The sequence below is a fragment of the Nipponia nippon genome, unplaced genomic scaffold, assembly GCF_047370975.1.
Source record: "Nipponia nippon isolate SJK-2023a ecotype South Korea unplaced genomic scaffold, ASM4737097v1 scaffold_6, whole genome shotgun sequence".
Lineage (NCBI taxonomy): Eukaryota > Metazoa > Chordata > Aves > Pelecaniformes > Threskiornithidae > Nipponia > Nipponia nippon.
This window is the reverse complement of record NW_028262380.1, coordinates 45,814,500-45,838,289: the sequence shown is the minus strand read 5'-3', so window position 1 is coordinate 45,838,289 and position 23,790 is coordinate 45,814,500.

Here is a 23,790-nt window from a genome sequence, read left to right as displayed (position 1 = left end):
TAGACATATCAAAATGACAGTGTTGTTCAATGCAGTCTGACAGTGATATTCAGCTAAAACCAAAACTATAGTCAGAGCCCACCTTGAAAACAGAGCCATGGTTGCTTGCAAGAAGATTGTGTGTTTCAAAGTCACACAGGGATAAGGTACATAACCAGATCAGATTACAGGGGAAAGAATTCATGCAGGGAGACATCATGGCTGTCATTTGAGATGTATGATTTACTATGCCATCTCGGTCCATGTTTTTTAGTGTGGACATTTAGTGAACCCTATATAACCTAAATGAAGTTTCTGAGAAAAGCCTAGAAAAAATCCAGGGATAATTGTGGGGTTACTGTTACATAACAGTGAGTGATTCAGTTCAGTTTGATATTTTGGCCCTACTATGAGGAATTGGATTAGACTGCATTAGGGATGCTCACAGGACGTGCTGACTAGGGTGTCTTTGCTGATCTGAGGTTAAAAGGATCATCATAAAAAGTTTGAGAGCTGCTAATGAAGTATCAAAAAGGTCATTAGTTAGGCTGTCAGTGTCTTCTTTCACATTTCCCCTGAATCCCTCAGAGATCCTTGGGTCTGGCCCTTCCTCTGTCAGGCTGGGAATTTCAAAGTCTTTGCTGCAATGCTGAATTTAGGAGGACATGGAGAAACAAAAGTCTACTTTTGTTTTCTGAGTTAATGAATCTCAGTAACTATGAATGAAGCTACATCCCAATGATACTTACAGACAACAACCAAACCCATGATGAACATGTTCTGAAGAAAGCCTGGAAGCTGGTAAGATGATCTAGAGGAGATAGATAAAAAAAATACAGTATGCAAATGTATGCAATGTTGAAAAGGATGGAGTGAGCTGGCCACAGCAAGCCTATAATGTCATATGTTTTACTGAAAATACTGCTCAGTCCTGTTCAGAGAGGGTGTAGTTCATTTAGGTGAGAAGACATCATCTGCAATGCTGGTAATGTTAAGTAAGATTTTGTTACTTTCCTCTTGTCATTGGCTGCAATCTCATTGGCTCCTGTATCCTCCTCCACATCCTGCAGTGGACAAGCAGCAGTCTGGTACAGAGGCTTCCTGGGAGATTCCATGCAAGCAAAGCCTGCTGTGACTCCCAGGGCACCTGCTGCCCATAGGTGTTATGGTGAGGAACCTGAACAGGCTGTACTGGGCTTGTCCTTTTCATATAACTTTCTGTAGGCACTGCTGGGCAGTGTATAGGGGTTGATGAATCTTTTGGTATGGCACAGTGCAGTTTTTATTTTGTTTTTTGTAAGTGCCAGGGAGAAGAGAATATGCAGGTATGAAGCTGTCCCCTTCTTAAAGTTTTATGTTACTTTCATATTAGTTTCCCACCTTTGTAAGGGATGAGCTCAGTGCATAACTCATGAATGACATCTTTAGTATACTGTGTGAAGTGGGCGCGCCTTCCCTCTGATGCACCAAATTGCACAACTTTGTAATTTCTGCTGCCTGCTCATCTCATAATTCAAAGATCTAATCTCAATGAACATCTAACCCCAGGCTTAAGTGATTTAAGAAGAAGAAGAGGAAGGGCAGTCCTGAAGGGCAAAGGAGTCCAGGAAGGCTGGACGTTATTCAAGGAGGAAATCTCAAAGGCGCAGGAGCAGGCTGTCCCCATGTGCTGTAAGTCGAGCAGGTGGGGGAGAAGATCGGCCTGGCTGAACAGAGAGCTTTGGCTAGAACTCAGGAAAAAACAGAGAGCCTACTGCCTCTGGAAGAAGGGTCAGGCGACTCAGGGGGACTACAAGGATGTTGTGAGGATATGCAGGGAGAAGATGAGAAAGGCGAAGGAGCAGCTGGAACTTAAACTGGGCACCGCCATTAAAGACAACAAAAAATGTTTTTACAAATATATCAGCGACAAAAGGAGGGCCAGGGAGAATCTCCCTCCTTTGTTGGATGCAGAAGGTAACCTTGCAATGAAGGATGAGGAGAAGGCAGAGGTACTTAATGCATTCTTTGCCTCAGTCTTTGAGAGTCAAGCTAGTCATCCTTGGGGTTTTCAGGCCCCTGAGCTGGTAGATGGAGATAGGACGCAGAGTGAAGTCCCAGTTGTTGAAGAGGTGGCAGTCACCGACCTGCTCCTCCACCTGGATGCGCACAAGTCCATGGGGCCAGATGGGATCCACCGGAGGATACTGAGGGAGCTGGCAGAGGAGCTGGCCAAGCCACTCTTTATCATTTATCAGCAGTCCTGGTCAACTGGGGAGGTCCCAGATGACTGGAAGCTAGCAAACGTGACAACCCTCTACAAGAAGGGTCACAAGGAGGATCCAGGGAACTACAGGCCTGTCAGCCTGACCTCGGTGCTGGGGAAGGTCATGGAGCAGATCATCTTGAGTGCCATTATGCAGCAAGTGCGGGACAACCGAGGGATCAGGCCCAGCCAGCATGGGTTTATGAAAGGCAGGTCCTGCTTGGCTAACTTGATGTCCTTCTATGACAAGGTGACTCGCTTAGTGAATGAGGGGAAGGCTGTGGATGTTGTCTACTTGAACTTTAGTAAGGCCTTTGACACTGTCTCCCACAGCATTCTCCTGGAGAAGATGGCTGCTCACAGCTTGGATGGGTGCACTCTGCGCTGGGTTAAAAACTGACTGGATGGCCGAGCCCAGAGAGTGGTGGTGAATGGAGTCAAACCCAGTTGGCGGCCGGTCACGAGTGGTGTTCCCCAGGGCTCAGTGTTGGGGCCAGTCATGTTCAATACCTTCATTGATGATCTGGATGAGGGGATTGAGTGCACCCTCAGTAAGTCTGCAGATGACACCAAGTTGGGTGGAAGTGTCGATGTGCTGGAGGGTAGGAAGGCCCCACAGAGGGACCTGGACAGGCTGGATCGTTGGGCTGGGGCCAACTGTATGAGATTCAACAAGGCTAAGTGCTGAGTCCTGCACTTCGGTGACAACAACCCCATGCAACGCTACAGGCTTGGGGAAGAGTGGCTGCAGAGCTGCCTGGCAGAAAAAGACCTGGGGGTGTTGGTTGACAGCCTCCTGAACATGAGCCAGCAGTGGGCTCAGGTGGCCAAGAGGGCCAATGGCATCCTGGCCTGTATCAAGAATAGTGTGGCCAGCAGGACCAGGGAGGTGATGGTGCCCCTGTTCTCGGCATTGGTGAAGCCACACCTTGAATACTATGTTCGGTTTTGGGCCCCTCACTACAAGAAGGACATTGAGGTGCTGGAGCGTGTCCAGAGAAGGGCAACAAAGTTGGTGAAGGGTCTAGAGCACAAGTCTTGTGAGGAGCAGCTGAGGGAGCTGGGGTTGTTTAGTCTGGAGAAGAGGAGGCTGAGGGGAGACCTTATTGCTCTCTACAACTACCAGAAAGGAGGTTGTAGCGAGGTGGGTGTTGGTCTCTTCTCCCTAGTAACGAGTGATAGGACAAGAGAAAATGGCCTGAAGTTGTGCCAGGGGAGGTTTAGGTTAGATATTAGGAAAAACTTCTTCACCGAAAGGGTAGTCAAGCATTGGACCAGGCTGCCCAGGGAAGCGGTTGAGTCTCCATCCCTGGAGGTATTTAAAGAACGGATAGATGTGGTGCTTTAGGACATGGTATAGATGGACTTGGCAGTGATAGGTTAACGGTTGGACTCCATGATCTTAAGGGTCTTTTCCAACCTTGTTGATTCTATGATTCTATGATTTGAATGACATCAACTCACTCACATTGGATATAGGCACTAAGAAACATCCTTAGGCACCTAGTCATGTTGTGGACCTATTACTGTGTTGCATACCATGATTGTGTGATGTGTCTCCTCATCTCAGTTACTTATTATGTTGCTAGATGCTGATGGAGAAGGCAGGTCAGACAGGTCTGTATTTCTGTGTTTGTGAGATTGTATAATATTTGGCTTAAAGCAGTATGGTATTTGGATAAATATGAAGTTCTTGAAATATCAAGCAAAAATTAGGCAGAAACAGGGAAGGTACGCAGGTAATCCAGTAAAGAAATAAAATGGTACTTGATTACTTTTGCAATTTAAATTCTTGACAAGCTATTCTGTGAAAATACAGTAAAGAAACTAAGTGTAGGAAATTTAGTAAACATCACCAGTGAAATACTCCATCATTCATCTGTTGATTCCCTCATCCATTCTTCTGGTGATAACTGTAGCACTTCCTCCGTCACAAAGCATGGGTCACAGACTAGACTGCCTGCTGAGGAAGTTGCGTTAAAATGTCAACCTGCACTGAGAGACATCAGAACAATTCACAGCTGGGCAAATGCTGAAACAGTGCTACGTATAATACAGCATTTCTAAAAAGCTTCATAGCAATTCATTTCTGGATTCAGCTTTTAGAACTACAACATTTATTCTGGAGTATTCAAATGATTTCTCTTTAGTTATTTAGCTAGGCATCCAAACATGTCTAACCATGAATCGTTCTTTGTGAAAACACTTGACTGGAGAGCTCTGGGTGTTAAATAATGATCTTAGACATACCAGTAATATCACCTTCCTCTTCAGAGATAGATCTATTGCACTGGTATCTAGATGCAAATCACCCTTATCTGGATTTGCAAAGCAATTCATTTTTGCAACTAACTTGTTTATGAAAAGCTGTATTAAGCTTCTTTTTCCTCCTATTTCTATTTAGGAAAGAGAATATACTTTCATGAATGACCCCCAAACTGAGATTAGCTGTCACATGGGAAGATCATGATATCCATCTGTTAGGATACACCATTAGGATACAACAGGTGAAACCCTCACAACTAAACAGTGTTGGGGCAGTTTGTCTCACCTGCCTCCATTCTGGATGCCCTTTTGCTCATGGTCTGCACCTGTAACCTTAACTATGTTGGCTGTGGGTTCTCTCACATCTCTCCCGGGCAGTTCCAGGAATGCTAAGTAGGTGTTCTTTAGTGTATCTTTTGAATGCAGGAACTGATATTGACCATGGGCGTATATTCTTGTCTAATGACAAGTCTAATAACATAGCCAAGTTTCCTTATATTTACTGCAAGCTTGGAGTAAAGGCATGTGTGTATTTAGTGGATTAAAAGACTTGTTCAGTCATAGGAATGTGATTATGTTCTTGATGTATGCCTCAGCTCAGCCAAGAATATAATGCACCATGGCATGTACATCAGCTAAATGCGAGAGGCCTAACTGTGCCTTGCAGCAAACCTGTAGGCAGGATGCTCAGGTTCTCAAGCAGCAATTCTTTTGTGAATCATCCTATGCAAGAGAAGTTCTTTATATCTACATAAAATCAAACTTAAGTTTCTAAGGATTTGTCCTGGTTTTGGCTGGGATAGACTTAATTTTCTTCCCAGTAGCTGGTATAGTGCTGCGTTTTGGATTTAGTATGAGAATAATGTTGATGACACACTGATGTTTTAGTTGTTGCTAAGTAGTACTTACACTAAGTCAAGGACTTTTCAGCTCATGTGGTCTGCCAGCGAGGAGGTGCACAAGAAGATGGGAGGTAGCATAGCCAGGCAGCTGACTCAAACTGGCCAAAGGGTTATTCCATACCATATGATGTCATGCTTAGTATATAAACTGGGGAGACTTGTCTGGGGGGCAGTGACCACTGCTCGGGGACTGGCTGGTCATCGGGTGGTGAGTAATTGCATTGTGCATCAATTTCTTTGTATATTCTATTATTCTTGTTCTTATTATTTTACTTTATTTTATTTCAATTATTAAACTGTTCTTATTTCAACCCATGAGTTTTTTCACTTACTCTTCCAATTCTCTCCCCCATCCCACCAGGGCGGGGGGAGAGAGCAAGTGGCTGTGTGGTGCTTAGCTGCTGGCTAGGATTAAACCATGATGGGATTATACTTTGCCTATCCACTACTGATACCCAAAAATAAATGAGCATCTGCCTCAGTAGGATCATTTTGAGTCCCTATACAGTAAATGGTAGATGGAAAGTAAATAAGATATCTAAGCTTAGAACTAGATTTTTGACTGCAGATGTGCTACAAAAGAAGTGGCAGCTTGTAGGCTGAATGTTTGTTACTGGGTATACAGCACTGACTGCATTATATGACTGATTGAAAACTGATCATATAGTTTTGCAGAAGCTGACTAGTTAAATCACCTGCCAGGATATACAAGTAAGGCACCTGTGCATCCCATCTCATATTTAGGGCTTGAAAGGGGAGAAAACATACTTATTGCAATGAACTGAAGACAAAATACAACCATTTGGTGCCTCTAGGAAATCATAGGTGAGGCATTTACTGGAATAAAGCTTAGGAAGGTGAAGGATAGATGTCAAGGGTTATAATACAGGATTTATTATGAATTGCTAATTGGAAATTGACTCTGTTATGCCCATTCAACTGCTTACTTTCCCCTAATGGAAAAAATAAAATAAAATTAAGGAAATGAGCATATTTGAGAGAGCAATACCTGTAATGAAAAAGCATCAAATTTCTTATTACCAAGGTCTGTTTACATATGGCTTAACAGGAATACCAAAATCTTTAAAAAAAATTATAAGCTGGGCTATTTGTTCAGAAAGACACAATGACATGTTGTCTTCTTAGTGAAGGCAGTGTAAAGACTGTTTGCTTCCAGAAATGTGCTGCTTATTCTGCTAGCATGTAAAGAAACACATGTCATCCCAGTGAAAGTATTTATTAAATTATTAGTACATAAAAGTAAAGAAATAATAAGACCTATAAAAAAGAGCTTTATAAAGAAAGGATTTAAAATAATGTCAGGGTGACATAATGCAAATAAAAAAAGCAAGGGTATGGTAAGCTGTGGGAAATCATATCATCAAGACTGAAAACATATTTACACGTGTAAGAACATCTCTGGAAAGTCAGAAGACATTTTCTACTACCTGTGAGTGATAAGGCAAAAATTTCTATTTCCTTCTATATGCTAATCTAGTACCATTATATACGAAACAGACAAATGTGATTTTGTATTACTTCCTTACTTATAGGATAGGGTAGGGCTCATGGTTTAATCTAAGTTAAACTGGGAAATATGCAGGTGGCCTAACTTTAATATTTAACACAAATTTAGGTGTAACATTACACCAAGAAGCTCTTCAGGCCACCTGCTTTCCTTTATCACTCACCTGGGAAACACCTAATACTTAGAACTGTTTCTATTTTAGGTTGCATATTTGTCTACATGTCTGTGAATAAGTATTTCTGCATAGTTTAGAGTTTCACCAGCTATACACTCAGATGACAGTTAAACTCCATTACAGTTCAGAGACATGGCTCCTGAACTGTTAAAGTCTTCAGAGAGATTTGGCCCTCAGGGATTCTCAGAGTGGGCACTTCACCAAGCAAACATAGTCAAGGTGTAGGCATCAGAGTTTAGTTCAGAATATGTACAAAACCAGCATTGGAATTGCTACCTTTTTTGAAACAACTTAAAAGTTAAGGCACATCCTTGGAAAGTGAAATATGAGTTTTTAAGCCTCCTCTGCTCGAGTATGCTGCTTCTGCTCCTGAGAATGCTGTAACCACTAAGCTGATATGAGATGCTTTAATTTCACTCTTGAACTTGCAGCACTAGGCAGCAACAACTAGATTCTTAGAGTGAGGGACAAGATAGAGAAGGGAGAGAATCTAGGGAAGAAAAGATATCACCTGGGAGAAGGAAGTAAAGTTTTCTGTTTCCCATTTTATATTAAGTTCTGCTGATTTATTTGGTTTGCTAGTGAGCAGGAAAGTATGTGTGTGTGGAAGAGAGACAGGGAAGGACGTTTAGCTGTAATACCCAGGATTGTCAGGGAGTCTCAAAGTCAATCAGTTCTACTAAATTTTCCCCAAACTGATCTTTAGTAAGATTTTTTTTTTTTTCCCCTTGAGGTTAAACCACTTTTATATAGTTTTATAAACTGCAGAATAGGAGGAGAAGGGCTGCATTGGTTACCCCACTGGGAGCCTGAGTGTTGTCAAAGAGACTACATCTAACAGACCACAGCCCTTCTGTCTGCCTGGTTGCAGGGCTGTGTGAGAAACTGTGCCAGCTGCATTGCTGTGCAGGAGCCTCCCCAGTGCACACAGAAGTGTAGTGTGGAAGACCTGTGGCCTCTCCTATGCAGGCAGTGCTTCCTTCCATCCCCCATGCAGCATGCACTGTTGTCTCAGAGATGACACAAATTTGTCTGATGAATATTCATTTAGCATGAAATGTTCAAAGGTTTAACAAGAAATTGTAATGCAATTTAATTAATTCAATACACAGTAATCTAAATCTCATCTTAAAGTGCTAATCTTATCTAATTTGCTATTTTAGAAGGATGATACCCACACTATCAATATCAAAACTACTGAACTGTTAACACAGCACTTAACACGAGCTGTGCCTTAAATTATCATCTCCAGTATATGTCAGGGCAACCAGATTAACTCCAATTTTAAAAGGCCAAATAATTCTAATGGTTTTAAAGCAGTGAATGACAGTTAAGATTCTAAGTGTATGCTTAAATATATCAGTATAAACACCAAGCATTCACATTTAAACCCTGATCTTATGAACACTTCCACTTAATTATGGGCTTTATAGCTAAATGCATTTAAAAATGTGCATAGGTTGTGGTTTTTTTTCTGTTAGGGAAGGCAATTTGGGCCAGATTTGTGACTTTATTAGTCTACTAGAGCGTGACAGCAGCTGTCAGCAAACATGCCTTTATAACATGTGCAACTTTAAACTTTTTTAAAATGCTAATAAATATGATAGCTACCCTTCATCCTAGTAAAATGGTAGAAGCAATGAAGACAGACTATGAAAAGAAGTGCCTGACGAGATTACAGGTCTGTATTCTGAATTTCTACTCAAAGTCACTAATTTATATTTTTTGATCCCTTCATAATAAGAATCTAGCTTGGTGGAGTAATTATTAGTTGGGGACTTAATGTCTGTAAGCAGTCAAGGGAGAAGAAGTCAGATACCTCCAAAGAGTAATTCATAAGGCTTAAAAGGAGAACTCATCTCGCCAGTTATGGCATATGGCGTTTGAACAGCCTGTATTTCTTGATTAAGCTCCCACGCATGCTTTACAGGAAGCAAGCAAGCCGCAGCATTTGGGAGCAGCACAGACATCCCAGACCTGTCTGAAACACTGCCAGACCCCTTTGTCCTCACAGATGTCAGAATGCCAGCAGGCACTCAACACAGAGTTTCAGCACATCCCTACCCACCCCCTGGTTGCATGGGAGATTAAACACCTACGTGTCATCCAGAATGTTTTGATCATGTGCAGCAACGTGCAGGTATGTAGGCAACCTCATTATCCAGTACAGAGGGAATGAGTACATTTAGATGACTGACAGGTCTGAGAAGATTGTGCAGCAAGTGATCTAAATTATTGCATTGAACTGGAGGACCTATAAGCCAAGTGCAAAACTTTTCCTTTTTTGCTGAGGAGTTTCTTGAACTTCATTCTGAATGCAAATACTAGGACATCTCTTGATGAATTTGAGAGGAAAAGAATACTTTCCCAGTAAGGAGATACTGTCCAGAAAGACAAAGAAGCAGAACTGAAGTCCTGGGGGAGCCTTATAAAGTTCTTGGCTTTGGAAGTTATTTTTTAAAACCGGGAGCAATAAAATCAGACTTTGCACATAATGTTCATAAACAACTTCTAATAGATGAAGTGTGACCGAAGTCACATCTTGCAGGGGAAAGGTAAGGGAAAAACATACCGAAGATCACTGGTTTTATCAGCTGGAGGAGTCACTGGAACATGTGTAAATACTGAGGTTTTTCTTCAATCTAGGACCAAGGCCAGGAACAAAGGAGCTCTCAAGCAGGACAAACAAATGAATAAAGGATCCAAAAGTAAGTCTTGAGTTGTGGCTAAATGAAAAGGGTTTTCCAGTAGGTGACCTCTTGCCTTTAGGCCCACCAGCCTTTACATTGTCAGCTTCATTATCTTCAGACTGCTCCTCTCCCTCTCACACATAGGAGCTGTTACATTGATATAATGGCTCATATAGCATCCATCATAACAAGAGGGTCTTCTCCAAATTTCTTTAAAGTTTGTTATCTGCATCAGACATGACCTTTATCCATTACTATGGTTAGTTCCTATGCATCACTGACAGTTCGGTTTGTCCAAACTTCATGAATTTTCTTTGTAGAACTCAAAATTAAAAAAAAGATAAAACTGTCATAACATCTCTGTCCAGAAAATTCTCCTAAACAAAATTATTTTCACAGTTTCTTGTAATATCAAGAAGATATGAAATATGTCAGCATCAGAACAGACTAGATCTATTACCTGGAAAAGTTATCTCAGTTTTACTCTAAGTTATTTCAGCAACCTGCAAGAAAGCAATGACAGGAATGTCCACAGCTTGTGCTTAGACGATGGATTTCAAAGATTATTTCATGTTGCCAGTTAATTTTCCATTAACAGATTGGTATCTGACTTGAGTGATTAATTAACAAGTGTAAACTGTTTTCCATTTTTCAGGTCTGAAATCTGAGGAAGGAGGAAGGTTGCAAGGGAGAAAAGCAATGATGGTTATGTGTTGGACCGAAAGTTAAAGCTAAGCTAGGTGTCTAATAGTTAGGTGGCACTACATGGTAGGAAAATGTCTCTGTCACAGTGGCAGAGATCACTCCATAGCAGTGCTGATCTGATACCATTGACAGCATGGTAGATAGCTTTATAGCAGACTATATGCTAGCTTGCCAGGAGATGATGTGTGCCTCTGTTTCATGCCAGAGGTTGGCTGGATTGGTTCATTAGCCATGCAGCCCTCCTGGTGTATTTTACTGTGTTACAGACATAGCCAGTCTATTTTCTCATGTAACTGATAGGAGGAAATAGCTCCTCTGCTGTTTTGATTCAGATTTGTACACTGGTGTAGCAGCAGGCAGAAGCTTGAACTATAAAGCTGGGAAAAGATCCATAACTGGCAATTAGCAGTAATTGTGATAGCTATAAGACATTCATATCACACTGGTTTCGAAAGGAAGTTCTTTGGCACTTCAGTGCATTTAAGGAAGGAGCAAATTATTTCTCTGCCCTTGTCCCTTTTCAGTACTGTAACAGTATTTGGAGGATGTGAACAAACTACACTTGCAGGAGAACATTTCCACAGAGAATTGTCCCCCAGCTCCTTTTGTAGGTCTCATGCTAGTGGAAAATGACAAAAAAAAAAGCCCTTGGGCACAGTTTTTAGGGATTCTGGGTTGCTGTGGGTTCTTGCATGAGAAGTTGGAAGTCAGAGATATTTTTTTTTTCCTTTGGCCCTGAGCTTCCTTTTCCCTGTTGTGCTAGCATACAGGATCCTTAAGATCTACTTTAATACTTTGCATATGTCATTGAGCAACATTGTGTAAAACTTACCAGACAAGCTACAAGAGTACTCACAGGAACCAGGCATTCAGGTATGAACTTGGTACAGGAAAGAACAGAACTTCTGAAGTTGATAATCTCTTATAACTGTTTGCAGCTAGCCAGAACCTCATGTTACCAGTGCATTGCGTAAGTGTATTACTGAGCCCTGCTGCCTTTTGATTTATTTTTCTGTCAATGACATCTAATCTTCTGCATAAATCATAAATATCTAATGAAAGTTGAAATCTTCAATGTCTGTAGTTAGTCATTTACACATAATATATTAATGTTTAACATGCAGGACCCTTCTTTGACTAACTTTTCAAACATACTTACTTTACTACCATTTTACAAAGGAACAAATTCTGTTAAATAATTCTGCTAATAGCATTGTCAATGCCATTGCAGTGAGCATGATTACTTGTGAAGATATAACTCAATTAGAATATTTACTTTATATATTTAGAGAAACCGTATTATGTTTGCATGGTTTATAACCCTGGAATTCCAAATAATTATTATTTATATCTGTATTATTGAATTGTTAAATCCATATTTGATTTTCTGAAGAATTACTCTATTTAATCCCTCTAGTCACTTTCCTTCTACTGTTTGAATTTTTTTTTTTCACTTACCAATTTTTCTTCATAGTTTATTTGAAATGAAGCTTTTAAAAATAGATAGGTATTTAGTATTTGTTGAAAAGCAGCAGGGAAAACTTTCAATGATTATTTGGGGGCATTTTTAATACTTTGCTTTGTTCTTGTTTTCTTGTTTTCCATAATTATTCATCCTCTTCCTGACAGAAAAAAGTAATTGTACTTCTGTCTTGTTCTGCCCCTCTTAGGAGGTTAGGCTCTAAAAAGATATTTTTCAGCAATAGATGTTTCTTATTGGAATGTATCAAGTGAATATAAAGATTTGCGACTCAGTAATATGTTACAAGTCAAAGCTACTTGGACCATAAGGAGGTCAAAGGATCACAGTTACAGAATCTTTGCTGACGCAGTGTCACAATGTCTTACATATGCAAGTTTAGTCTTCAATTTAGAACTGGTAAAGGGGCAGTACAATAATAATTTATTTTCTAATGATATAATTAAACAGATTAATATGAAAACAAATGAGAAAATGCAGATCTTCTCTACAAATATGAAATTAATTTCAAGAGCATTTCCTTGTTGACAAGATTTAAAGTATTAAAACTAATAGTGTGAGCACATAAAGTCCCTGATAGAAACTCAATTCCAAAAAACAACCTAAATTATATTGTAAAGAAAACCAGCACAAGGCAGAGAGGAATTTTCGATCCATCTGTAATGTGATATGATATGATATGATGATATGATATGATGTGATGTCAGCCAGCCAAGAATCATTCCCTTGTTAATTTTCTCTCATCTTGTACAACTAGAGTCTCTCAGATCTGCACATTTTATTTTCCTGTTGAAACTAATTGAAAAGTCACTTTTAGGGCAAACATTACTTCCCTTTTTTTGGTTTATAATAGAAAGGCCTCCCATTAAACTCTTCGGATGATAATTTTGGGGAATTAGTGCTCCAAGAAATCTTTAGCAGGTAAAATCTACAGTAAGAGAACAACAATTGATTCAAGCAACATTTAACTTTGGCAGCTTATTAACCAAGATGGTGCTATATACTCTTTCAGGCTGAAACAGAAATGCTTTGACTATGGCAAGAAAACAAACTCCTGACTTAGCAGTTGAGGAAAGCATACACTTTAACTAATAACTCCTATGTCAAGAATAGATATGGAACAATTTATTATTATAGAAGAGATCAGCCCTGGAGTTCAAGAAGAAACCTGAAGGAATGTTATAGGTCTGACACAGAAATAAAGGAACAAAATATGGTACCTGCAAATATGCTGCTACTGGAAGGAAATGGGGGGGGGGGGGGAGGGGGGAAGCAATGAAAAAGTCAATCTATTTAAAAATGGGTTTGCTTGCATTTGAGAAGGTTTTGCACATCTTGGTAAAATGCTGTACTGTACAGCATGAATTTCCAGTTAATCCTGTGTTGGAAGAATGCCTTATCCCTTCATATCTTAAAAACTGGGCTTGGGTTGGGGTAAGTTTGCAGCTGCTATCTTATTGCATGCTGGAGTGTCCTCCTGATTACCTTTTGTCATTGAAAGACTTTTCTGTGTCTCCTGCATTGCCAGCTCTCTGCTAGTTCAGAGGCCTCAGTGCTTTGGTTTATATACTGATTAAAACCCAGTCTTGCTGTTATCAATTTCTCTTAAAATCACATTCCCTTCAATCCAGATTAAGATAAAATTTTGATAGAAGTATTTGCCTAGAATATCCAAAATAGGCAAACATTTAAGAATATTCATAAGAGACATAGAGAAATACAAAAAAGTGTAAATTGCTTAAAATAAGAGCAAATTAGAAGATTTCTCTCCCTCTTTTTTCCCTTCCTTTCTCCCTCCTTCAGATGATTTTTCTTTTCTTCTTCTTCCAATGAAACATTTATCAAGGTGTCTTCTGTGAGTGTATATTGTATTTCAGGTTGCATCTGTTAGAGAACATTAACCTTTCTAGCCTTCACCACAGAACACTCCCAGAGGATACCTCCTTCTGGTGTCTCTGTTAGCCTTTGTAGACCACTGCTCTTTTGAAAATTTCCACAGACTTCAGACACATTAAGTCTTTCAACTTGAAATTCATACAGGGGACAGTCTAACTGTTCTTCCTCAAAATAAGATGCATTTCTCTATTTAGAAGAGTGGCTTGATGGAGGTGCCTGGAGATTAACATCTAAAATTGTTTTAGATGTTCTTGGGTGTCTGACCCAGCCTCTAGCTGATGACCCAGGAGGGCATAGATTTCCTATAGCTCCTAAGTGATGGCAAGTCTTGTGTGGCTGTCTTGGATACCTCAGGGCACCGAATTCAGCTCAAATTAAGACATCTAATTGTTTGTTTGTTTGTTTTATTTTGACTGAAACCAGATATGACTGTAAATGTGCACTTCAAGCAACAGCAGATTTTGAGTGACTGGTCCCCGAGTTATTTGTCCTAAGCATATTATAAGAAAGCTGCACATAAATGTGACACAACTGAATAAAGTCAAAGGGTTTAGATAAAAAGACTTTAATCCTTTAGAAACAAGGACCTCTCTGCTAAACAAAAATCATGGCTGTAGCATCTGGTTAAAATATGAAAAAAATAAGTCTGCAAAGATTTGTTTGATTTTTTTTTTTAAATAAATAGCTATGTAGCTTCTTACACATGTCCATCAATGTACTATCAGAGGCTTTTAATTAATTTGTAACAGCATACTCGGTTTCCCTTTGTGTTTATTCTCTGGAAATATCTGAATAACTGAGTTTTATGGAAAATGAGTTTCAAAGACATGTTAGAAATATTAATTATAACTGAATATTTAATGCCCCCCTTTTTTTTTTTTTTTTTTTTTTTTTTTTTTCTGGAAATGACTGCCTGGTCTCCTAAAATACAGAACATCATCTGTCTTTGCTGACTAGTTACTGCTGCAGTGTATGTTTCTCTCATGTTTAGAAATATTATTCCAATAGAAGTCTGCATTCATCTAGACAGTGTGTACTTTAGAGAAGTGGCCTGCTTCTCTCTATGGCTTTCCCACTGTGGGAAAGTTGATACTGCAAATAAAACACATAGCCTGTATGTTTTGCAGGTCTCATGAGATGTTCTAACTAGCTTTAAACAGCTAGCTGAGGTAATAATAACAGATTAATGATGGAATTAATCTCCCCTAATTTTAGATAAGTACTGTTTAGATCTTTTGAAATAATCAGCATAAGGTATTTTTACAGTCAATAAAGCGAACTAAGCATTTGCAGGGTGTAATTCATCTGACATTTTGGACATCCTTGTTAGGGTGAATTGTACTCTAGATGCGCCTCCACTAGTTATGAAGGGAAGCCAGATGAGTAGTCTACATCTAGATTGTAGAAGTCTATATTTGATCAGATGTTTTAAGTATGGGGGTCACCCACAAGTTTTGAATATTATATTTTAAATTTTAGGTTGATTCATCTATATTTCTATTAGCTATCTCACCTGACTATTTGAAGGCGAGCTCTGATTGGCTTATATGCCTGCAAAGCAACAACCAATAAGCACAGTGTACATAACTGATCTTCCTTTCCCATCTCCCTCATATCCTTAAATCAGAACCAGTCAAAATAAAGCCACATGCATCATTTTTATGCTTCAAGTGTAGTTTCATTGTGTCACAAAACCAGATTAGGAATATTCATACTTCTATGGTGTCTTTTCAGATGTTAAATCCTCACTTTTTTGTTTCCTGTGTTGAATTGTAATGGCATATAATCCACCTGCATGCAAGCCTTTTGTGAAATTAAAGGTGGTTATATTGCATGATTGCAGAAAACAAGATGTAAAACAGGAATTCGAAATGGAAAAAAAAATATGATTACTACTTTCTAACTGAATTAAGCTAGAAAATTTATCATCAGCACAAATACTGACAACAAAAGTGTTTAAAAACAAAAGAGCCAGAATTCCACCTGACGCAGATCAAGGCATATACACCAAAGTCAGTGAAGGTACATCAGTCTAACCTAGCTAAAGGTATGGGCATTGTGTGGAAGTATTCAGAATCTTTTTTGAACAGTTGCAATATGAGAATAGGAAATGAAAGTAAGATTTCTTCAATCTTAAAGTTAGATTTTATAAAGCTTGGGTTTCCTTCAATTTCTGTTCCAGTTGCATAAACTCCCTAGGTAAAGGCTGAGTATATGAAAGATTTTTCTTAAGCTCATTTTCTCATATTTTCATTTGATCTTAAAGAAAGCCTTAGGTAAAGTGTACTATGTTATGGTTAGAAAAGTCAAGATTCAGAACGTGGTGTTCATCTTACTCTGGTTTTGCTCTGATGATGCTCTGTTGATTGCCATTCTGTTCTGATTGTCATATTGACTTCTGATCAGCCAGCTGTTGCCTAAGGTTTTTCTTTGATAGGCAGGGACAGCAGGGACTAAAAACGCTTCTTCATATAAAAGCAAGTTAAAATGGAAAAAATCGCAGAGTCAGAGGAAAGAAAACTGCTCTAGTTAATCTCTCTTGGACACTTTATTCCAGTAGACAGACAGATAGACAGACAGACAGATGGACTGAGAGATTCCTGACAGACATAATACTGTTCTCCAATGCTTAGGTTCCTTTGGGAGTTTATCCCTGTACTTTTTAGGAAGTGTTTCCCTATGTTTCCTTTATGATTCCACAATCTTTCTGACAGCCCGTATTTCTCTTTCTATCTTCAGGGACCAGGGCTTTGCAGTAGCTTTTTATATATTTGAAAATTATGATCATGTTTCCTAAAAGGTGAGATTTTTTTCACTTGTTTGGTTGGTTTTTTCTCAGACTTAATAAAACCTTTTTTCAGTATTTTATAGTAGTTTATATTTTTTTACTACTAATTGTTCTTGTTCCTCTCATCTGGTCATTGCCTACATAAACCACATTTTTTCCTCAATTAGAGTGCCCAACACTTCATAGAATCATAGAATGTCCTGATTTGGAAGGGACCCACAAGGATCATCGAGTCCAACTCCTGTCCCTGCACAGGACAAACCCAAAATTCACACCATATGTCTGAGGGTGTTGTCCAAATGCTTCTTGAATATTGTCAGGCTTGGTGCCGTGACTACCTCCCTGAGGAGCCTGTTCCAGTGCTCCACCACCCTCTGGGTGAAGAACCTTTTCCTAATGTCCAACCTAAACCTCCCCCTGGCATATCTTCCTGCCGTTCTCTCGGGTCCTGTCATTGGTCTCCAGGGAGAAGAGATCAGTGCCTGCCCCTCCTCTTCCCCTTGTGAGGAAGCTGTAGACCGCAATGAGGTCTCCCCTCAGTCTCCTCTTCTCCAGGCTGAACAGACCAAGTGACTTCAGCCACTCCTCATATGGCTTCACCTCTAAACCCTTCACCATCTTTGTGGCTCTCCCCTGGACGCTCTCTAGTAGCTTTGTATCCTTTTCATACTGTGGCACCTAAAACTGCACACAGTACTCAGGATGAGGCTGCATCAGTGCAGAGCAGAGTGGGACAACCACCTCCCTTGACTGGCTAGCCGTACAGTGCCTGATGCACCCAGGACATGGTTGGCCCTCTTGATCATATGTTTGCATCCAGGGCAGACTGGTGTTGAATAGAGAGCAAGATTACCTAACTGACATTTTGTTCTTATGTCCTAGTATAATTGTACCAATTTGGGCAACAGTTAGACACTCCCGACTTAATGTCCTATTGATTCTGATGTTCTTGAAGGACCTTTATTGCTGGTGCACAGATGCTGATGGAACCTAACAGTTTTTTAGAGGCTTATTGAAATTTGGAGTGCATATTTGTGGCAGACTAAGTATTATAACTGCACATATATTTTTTTCCTTTAGGTAAGGATAGATCTTCAAAGGATTTAAAATGACGTAGGTTATATGGCTTATGTTTGATGAGATGGAAAAGAGGAAGAAGTGCTTCCCCATCCCCAACATGGCAACTTTCCTTCACCTTTCTCAAGGCAAAGTGAAATGCTGAAATGTCACACGACTCCACTGCCGATTTCTGAACTAGGCACAAGGATGAGAACATTACATTCATGTATAGAAGGGGGTTGGTCCACTGTACTTTGCCTCTGCTGATTCATCTACTATCCTTGTCCCTATTCTGTGCTGAAGAAGGAAAATACAACTGGGTTGCCTCAGAAACATCAGGAAATTTTCTTCACAAACTGAAGAACGGATTTACATGGCATTTTGTAGATTTGAATCTAAAACTGGAAAAAAGATTCCACACAGGATACTAGGAACGGTACAAATTTTGACTTTGGAAAACAAATAAAAAAGCAGAACAGCAACCTAAACAAATCCTAAGGGACATAAAATATTCAGGTCCCATAAAAATTCAAGATTCCTTTGGAAGAAGTTCTGGCTGTCTAAAGAAAGTTTGTTTCTGGAATATACCTCGGTAAGCATAATTCATCTGATTGCTTATAGAGAGGCAAGAACTCAGTTCCAATGAGATTAAATCCTGGTGTTGTGATTGTCTGTACTCGCATCTGTGCATCCAAATGAGAAGAGTTTTCTTTAACAAGAGCAAATAATGTGGTTTGCACTGTTCTGAACTGATGAAAATAAGTGGTTGTACCTATGCTGCTGAAGCAGGTAACACTTTACAACAAGAACTAGCTACAAAATACTAAGCTGGCAATGGCTGGTTATAGTCACGTGCAGGTTATCCTGGTTGTGATCTAGAAGACTGTACCAGAAAGGAAATAAATATTCTGGAAAACAAATATCTTAATATCTGCAGTCTGTTCACCATGGTGTAGATTTTAAATCAGTTTTGAAAATGATACCCTAATTTTTCCACAGGCAACCAGATGAATAGCCTGATGAAACCTTGATCTTAAGCTAACAAACTAAGTGTTCGCTAACGTGTTGTTATCTGGAGATAACCAAGTTATCTGAAGTTCATCAAGCTAAATGCAGTGGGTTCTGGATAAAGGCCCATTGCAATAAAGGTGAGTGCCCAATGTTTGTCTCTGATTTCTATAAGCACCTTTCAGCCACAATCTCCATTGTGTTTACCAGGGTCATGACACTTTGTGCCTCAGAAAATCAAGCATAAACAGGCACTCAAAAATCAAGGCAATTACAAGGCATGTCTGATTTGAAGAATTTTGGCCTTAATTGCCAGGATATATTTTGGAAAAACATTTTTGGGGAGGAAGCTGTTATCTGACATTTAAAAAATCCAACATCAAAAAGATATAATATCTATGGGGGGAAATATAAATGGTATACATAAAGAAGATTAAAAGTGACTAAGTCATACAGTCTATAAGCTATGGAAAAAGAGAGAAGAGAAAGCAAACAGCTAACTCAATGTTACAGCTGAAAGTCTACATTTACAGAGAGGTTCCTTCTGTTGCTTTTACATAGGCTCTTTATTCCCATCAGGTGATGAACAGGGGATGAACAGCTTAGGGATCTTAGGTTACAGGCATAATAAATATTCAAAATACTTCCAAAATGCATGCAAATGATAAGGGTAAGAGTACATGCCTAAGAATAATTTTTAATCCCCACATCAGTCAGAGCAATGTAACAGCAGCAGAATTTCATTATGCACAGGAACAGACCAGAATTTGACAGCTTTCCACTACAGTTTGCAGGAAAAGAAAGGTTATCTTGATATTTCATAGTAAGTGTTCTCAATGATACTCCTGCTGGCAAGCTGTCAGTTAGCAAACTTCATTTCCCTGCATTTCCTCTTTCCAAAGAAAGAAGAAAACTGCTAAAAATACACTGACAGAGTAGTGTTAGTTTTCAAACAACAATCCTCTGCACCTTTTAATTATCACACTTCTAAGATCCCCAAGAAGGGCACAATTTCTTGCTGAGTATCCTGTTGGTGTTAAAGGAAGAGCCTGGCAACACCGAAATACCAAAACAGTTTAGGGACAGGAACTAATTTATCATTTTGATTTCCTACCTGGTGAGCACTGACAAGTTTTTTTTAAATATTTGCATCTTTGTAGGATCTATAGAAAGCCATATGTAATGGTTTGAAAAGCAGTATCACGTGAAATTTCTGTATAGGCAGAAGTTCTTATGGTTCTTTGAGATGACCTTAAAATTTCATTAAAACCGTGTGGTTTAGATGGAAGAAATATTTCAGGGAAAACAAGTAGAGTACTGACTGATTGTGGTTTAGGTCTGGTTATTCTGTATTGTATGAAGTGTATAAACTCAAGCACAGTGATGGAGGTATTAAGAAATCCATGAAGATAATTTGTCCTAGAGTCTCCTAGGCTCTTGCTAGCTTACTACAAAATGAAACCAAATAAAACATAGATGCCTAATTTATTCTGAGTGTAAATTCTAAAAATAATGTAGATACTCTGCTGCTAACCGCAAAAATATATAGCTAAAGGAAAACTGAAAAACATCATAAGTTGTCCAGAAATATTCCATTTGCAAAGGCAAACACTTGAAGAATCATATTTTCATTTTCTTATGCAGCTTTAGTCCTGAGTGAGACAACAGCCTGTGGTAAATATATGTGATCCTGAAGTTGAATATCATGTCATCTTGCCTAAGAACAAAGGAATTAAAATTGTCCAAGGAAGTGTAAATCTACCATGTCCTAACATTTGAGCTTTTCAATCCAAATAACCCTCCTTTAAGCTACTTTTGTATAAGGATTATGTAATTTATTAAGATTTACATTTAATGAAAAACAGTTGAAAAGTCTATGAATGTGTTTTCCCCACAATGTGTAATGTGGAACTAAATTAAATTTACAAGATCTTAGCATCTGGGGGGAAACATGGAAGTCCTGTGCTATGTTTATTGATGTATTACTGGTTTTGTATTATTGCTACTTGTCAAGTTAAAGCATTCTGTATTAGTCTCTGCTTTTTCAGGAATACATGCACAGAAGGACAATTGTTGGAGTTTATAATGCACAGGAAACTAAACATCTCTTCCACTGGGGAAATGAGGAGATGCTTTCCTAGCCTGAAGGTTTTCCCCATCAAAGCTCACAGGCTTTCTGCAAATAAGAAGTAAATGGATATATTAGATCTTCTTGAAAAACTCCTGTCAGCTTTTCATTTACTAAACAAAGATTGGCTTTTTAGATTTCAGAGCAGAAAATACAGAAAATCTTGTCAAAGAAATGTAAAGAGTAGACAATACAGCCTTCTGATCTGTCTAATCTGTGCTTTGCATTTACTTTTGTATTGTTCCCAACTGTTTTGTCCTTCTCTCTGTGATTCCTGTTATTTTGGTTTTAGAAGTAGTTATTTTGATTCAGAAGGCATGATCATTGATGATGGTACAGAGTGCTGGACAACAGCAACCATGCTACCATTTCTTCCCACATGGAGATGATTGTTTGTGAGGGCCTTGATGGCTGGGGAGGGCAGAAGGCAGGCTGTGTCACCTCAGCAGTCTTCACCTGATGGGGAAATATTATACTCTTCCCTGTTAAAACACTGGAAGTAGGGCTAAAGCTCTGCAACAACATGGATGGAGATGTTTAAGAGTCAATCTTCAGTTCTAAACTGTGCTTCCAACAATGATTCACATCAAACAACGATTAACGGTGGTTTAATCACTCAGCCTGTACTTTGCCACTATTACAAATCCAAAAATCTCTTCTCTCATACCTTGGGGCTTTATATTGATGCTAGGAAAAACCTCAACAGTTCTTGTCAATCAGTAACAGAATACTATATCTTTAAAAGGATTTATGTACAGATTGTAAAACAGTCTGTATTACTGATGGCATAAATCTACCAGAAAATTTCAGATACGTGCAAGTTCACAAAAATCATCCACGTGTGTTGACATTTTATATTATAATGTGACAAAAAAAGAATGTTCCTTCATTTGATGATATTTATCCATAACTGATGATACATGCAACTTATGCTACTGAGGGCCTGAATTTAACCTTATAATTTGTCTTTAAAGTACAAAGATTATAATGGATTTTTTCTGATTTAGATCTAGTTGTTTGATCATTAGACCTTTCTTCTTTAAAATAGCTAGAACTTTTTTTTTTTTTAATTAAAATAACAACTGTGCAGTGCTCTAAAGATTTCTAACGTTAGGCCTCTGTGCACTATAGAATCCATTTTTATTCCAATTTATCAGCATAACTCTCATTAATTAAGGTTTCCATTTGATTTCTAGCCACCTGTTTTATCTAGGACCTAGGCCTTGCTGAAAAGTTTTGCTCCAGAATTTAGCTCAGAAGGAGGAAAAAACGCTCAGTGAAAAATCTTTTTTACACTCCTTCTGAAATAAAAAGAATTTTGAAAATGAGAATAGTAGTGAAGCTATCTATCTTGCTGATCTTGCATTCCCGAACCTACAGAGAGTTCAAAATGTTGTATTTAAGGAGGTACTCTGTTCCCTTGAGCTATTGAGCTTTGTAAACTAAGGTTATAGTGTAAATGTCAGTTCCCTTAATTCTTCCTGCCAGCTCTTTTACTTATTCCATGACCAATGATTTTTATGCAGTGTCTCCAGTTACAAACTTAAAATTTCTTCCTAACTTGTCCAACAGGGGAATTTTATATATAAATGAATAATGTAAAGGATTCAGTATTGATTGTTCTACTCAGTATACTGTGTTCTTCTTCAACTCCCCAAACTCACATCCAAGTACTACTCAGGAACAGAATTTTTGCTTGTCCAGCTAACTACAGCTGTAAAGCCAGCGCCTCATAACAATTCACAGTGTCGTGTTATCACAGCAATAATAGGGTCACTGGATTTTAACAAAAACAAAGCAGACACTAAAGACATAATAATGATAGGAAACATGCTTCTTATATCTTCTTACATGGCAAAAAAACCATCTCACAATATGCAAAATAAAACGGCTTTCCAGTGTTCTTTTGGTCAGAAGTCTGAATTTTTTGTTTCAGCCAATACAGAGCAATCTTTGCTCTACTTTCCAGGCCAGAACAAATTGATGCCCAGCTCACTTGGTGCTCACTTAAAGAAACTCAGATCTGTCTGCCTCCATACATATATGTTTACTATATCTTGGACTATTTTCTTCTGTGTGGGGCTTTATAGTTTGGAGGCAGGATCAGGATCATAGCAACTGTTCTCTCTCATGCTAAACATATTCTGACAGATCACCATTAGGCTTCTAATGTGCTTTTTCCCTGGGAAAGATGGCATAAGGTGCATTTTTTCTGGGCAAAGCTCACAGAATATTTGCTTTTATCATACCAGGATCTACTTCCACATCCTTTGAAGAGATGTCTGACTCTGCACAGTTTTCTTCTCCTTCAGTCCAATTAAGGTAGGACTATGCTCAGCTTTCTGGGGATAAATCTGACTACGATATTTTGGGCTTCATCTCCAGATGTTAATTTTACACCTCATCTATGAAAAGCTGATAGCAAATGCGTAATTTCTTGGCTTGCAGATTGGAAACAACAACAGTAACAACAACAAGTATCTCCCAGTATTTCTCTTTGTCTGGCTTTATGGTAAGAATGCATGTTCCAATAAAATGAGTATTATTCCAGACAACAATTCATATGCTTGCTTATATTGTTTAGAACCTTGTTTTCATTTTCTCATCTGTATTTCTTATATAGCACAAATAGATACAATTTATACTCAAGGGGTATTTGTTTCTGTGTTTACAAGATATGGACTGAACTGTGAGGCTAGAGCTGTTGGGTGCTGAAGGTGGCAGCCAAGGAACAACAGAGTTAGTCTCCGCTATAGCTGATAAGACACCCATATAGCAGGACTTAGTCCTTTTCTACCATACACCTTCTCCTTTCCACTTCTGTTCTTTTTCTTCTTGTTGAAGGTAAAGTAATCCTTTTTGGGACCCATTGGAGAACTTCAGCATTTTAATGACTGAGCTCTTAAGGAGAAATTAGACTGACTTCACTCACCAGCCAGTCA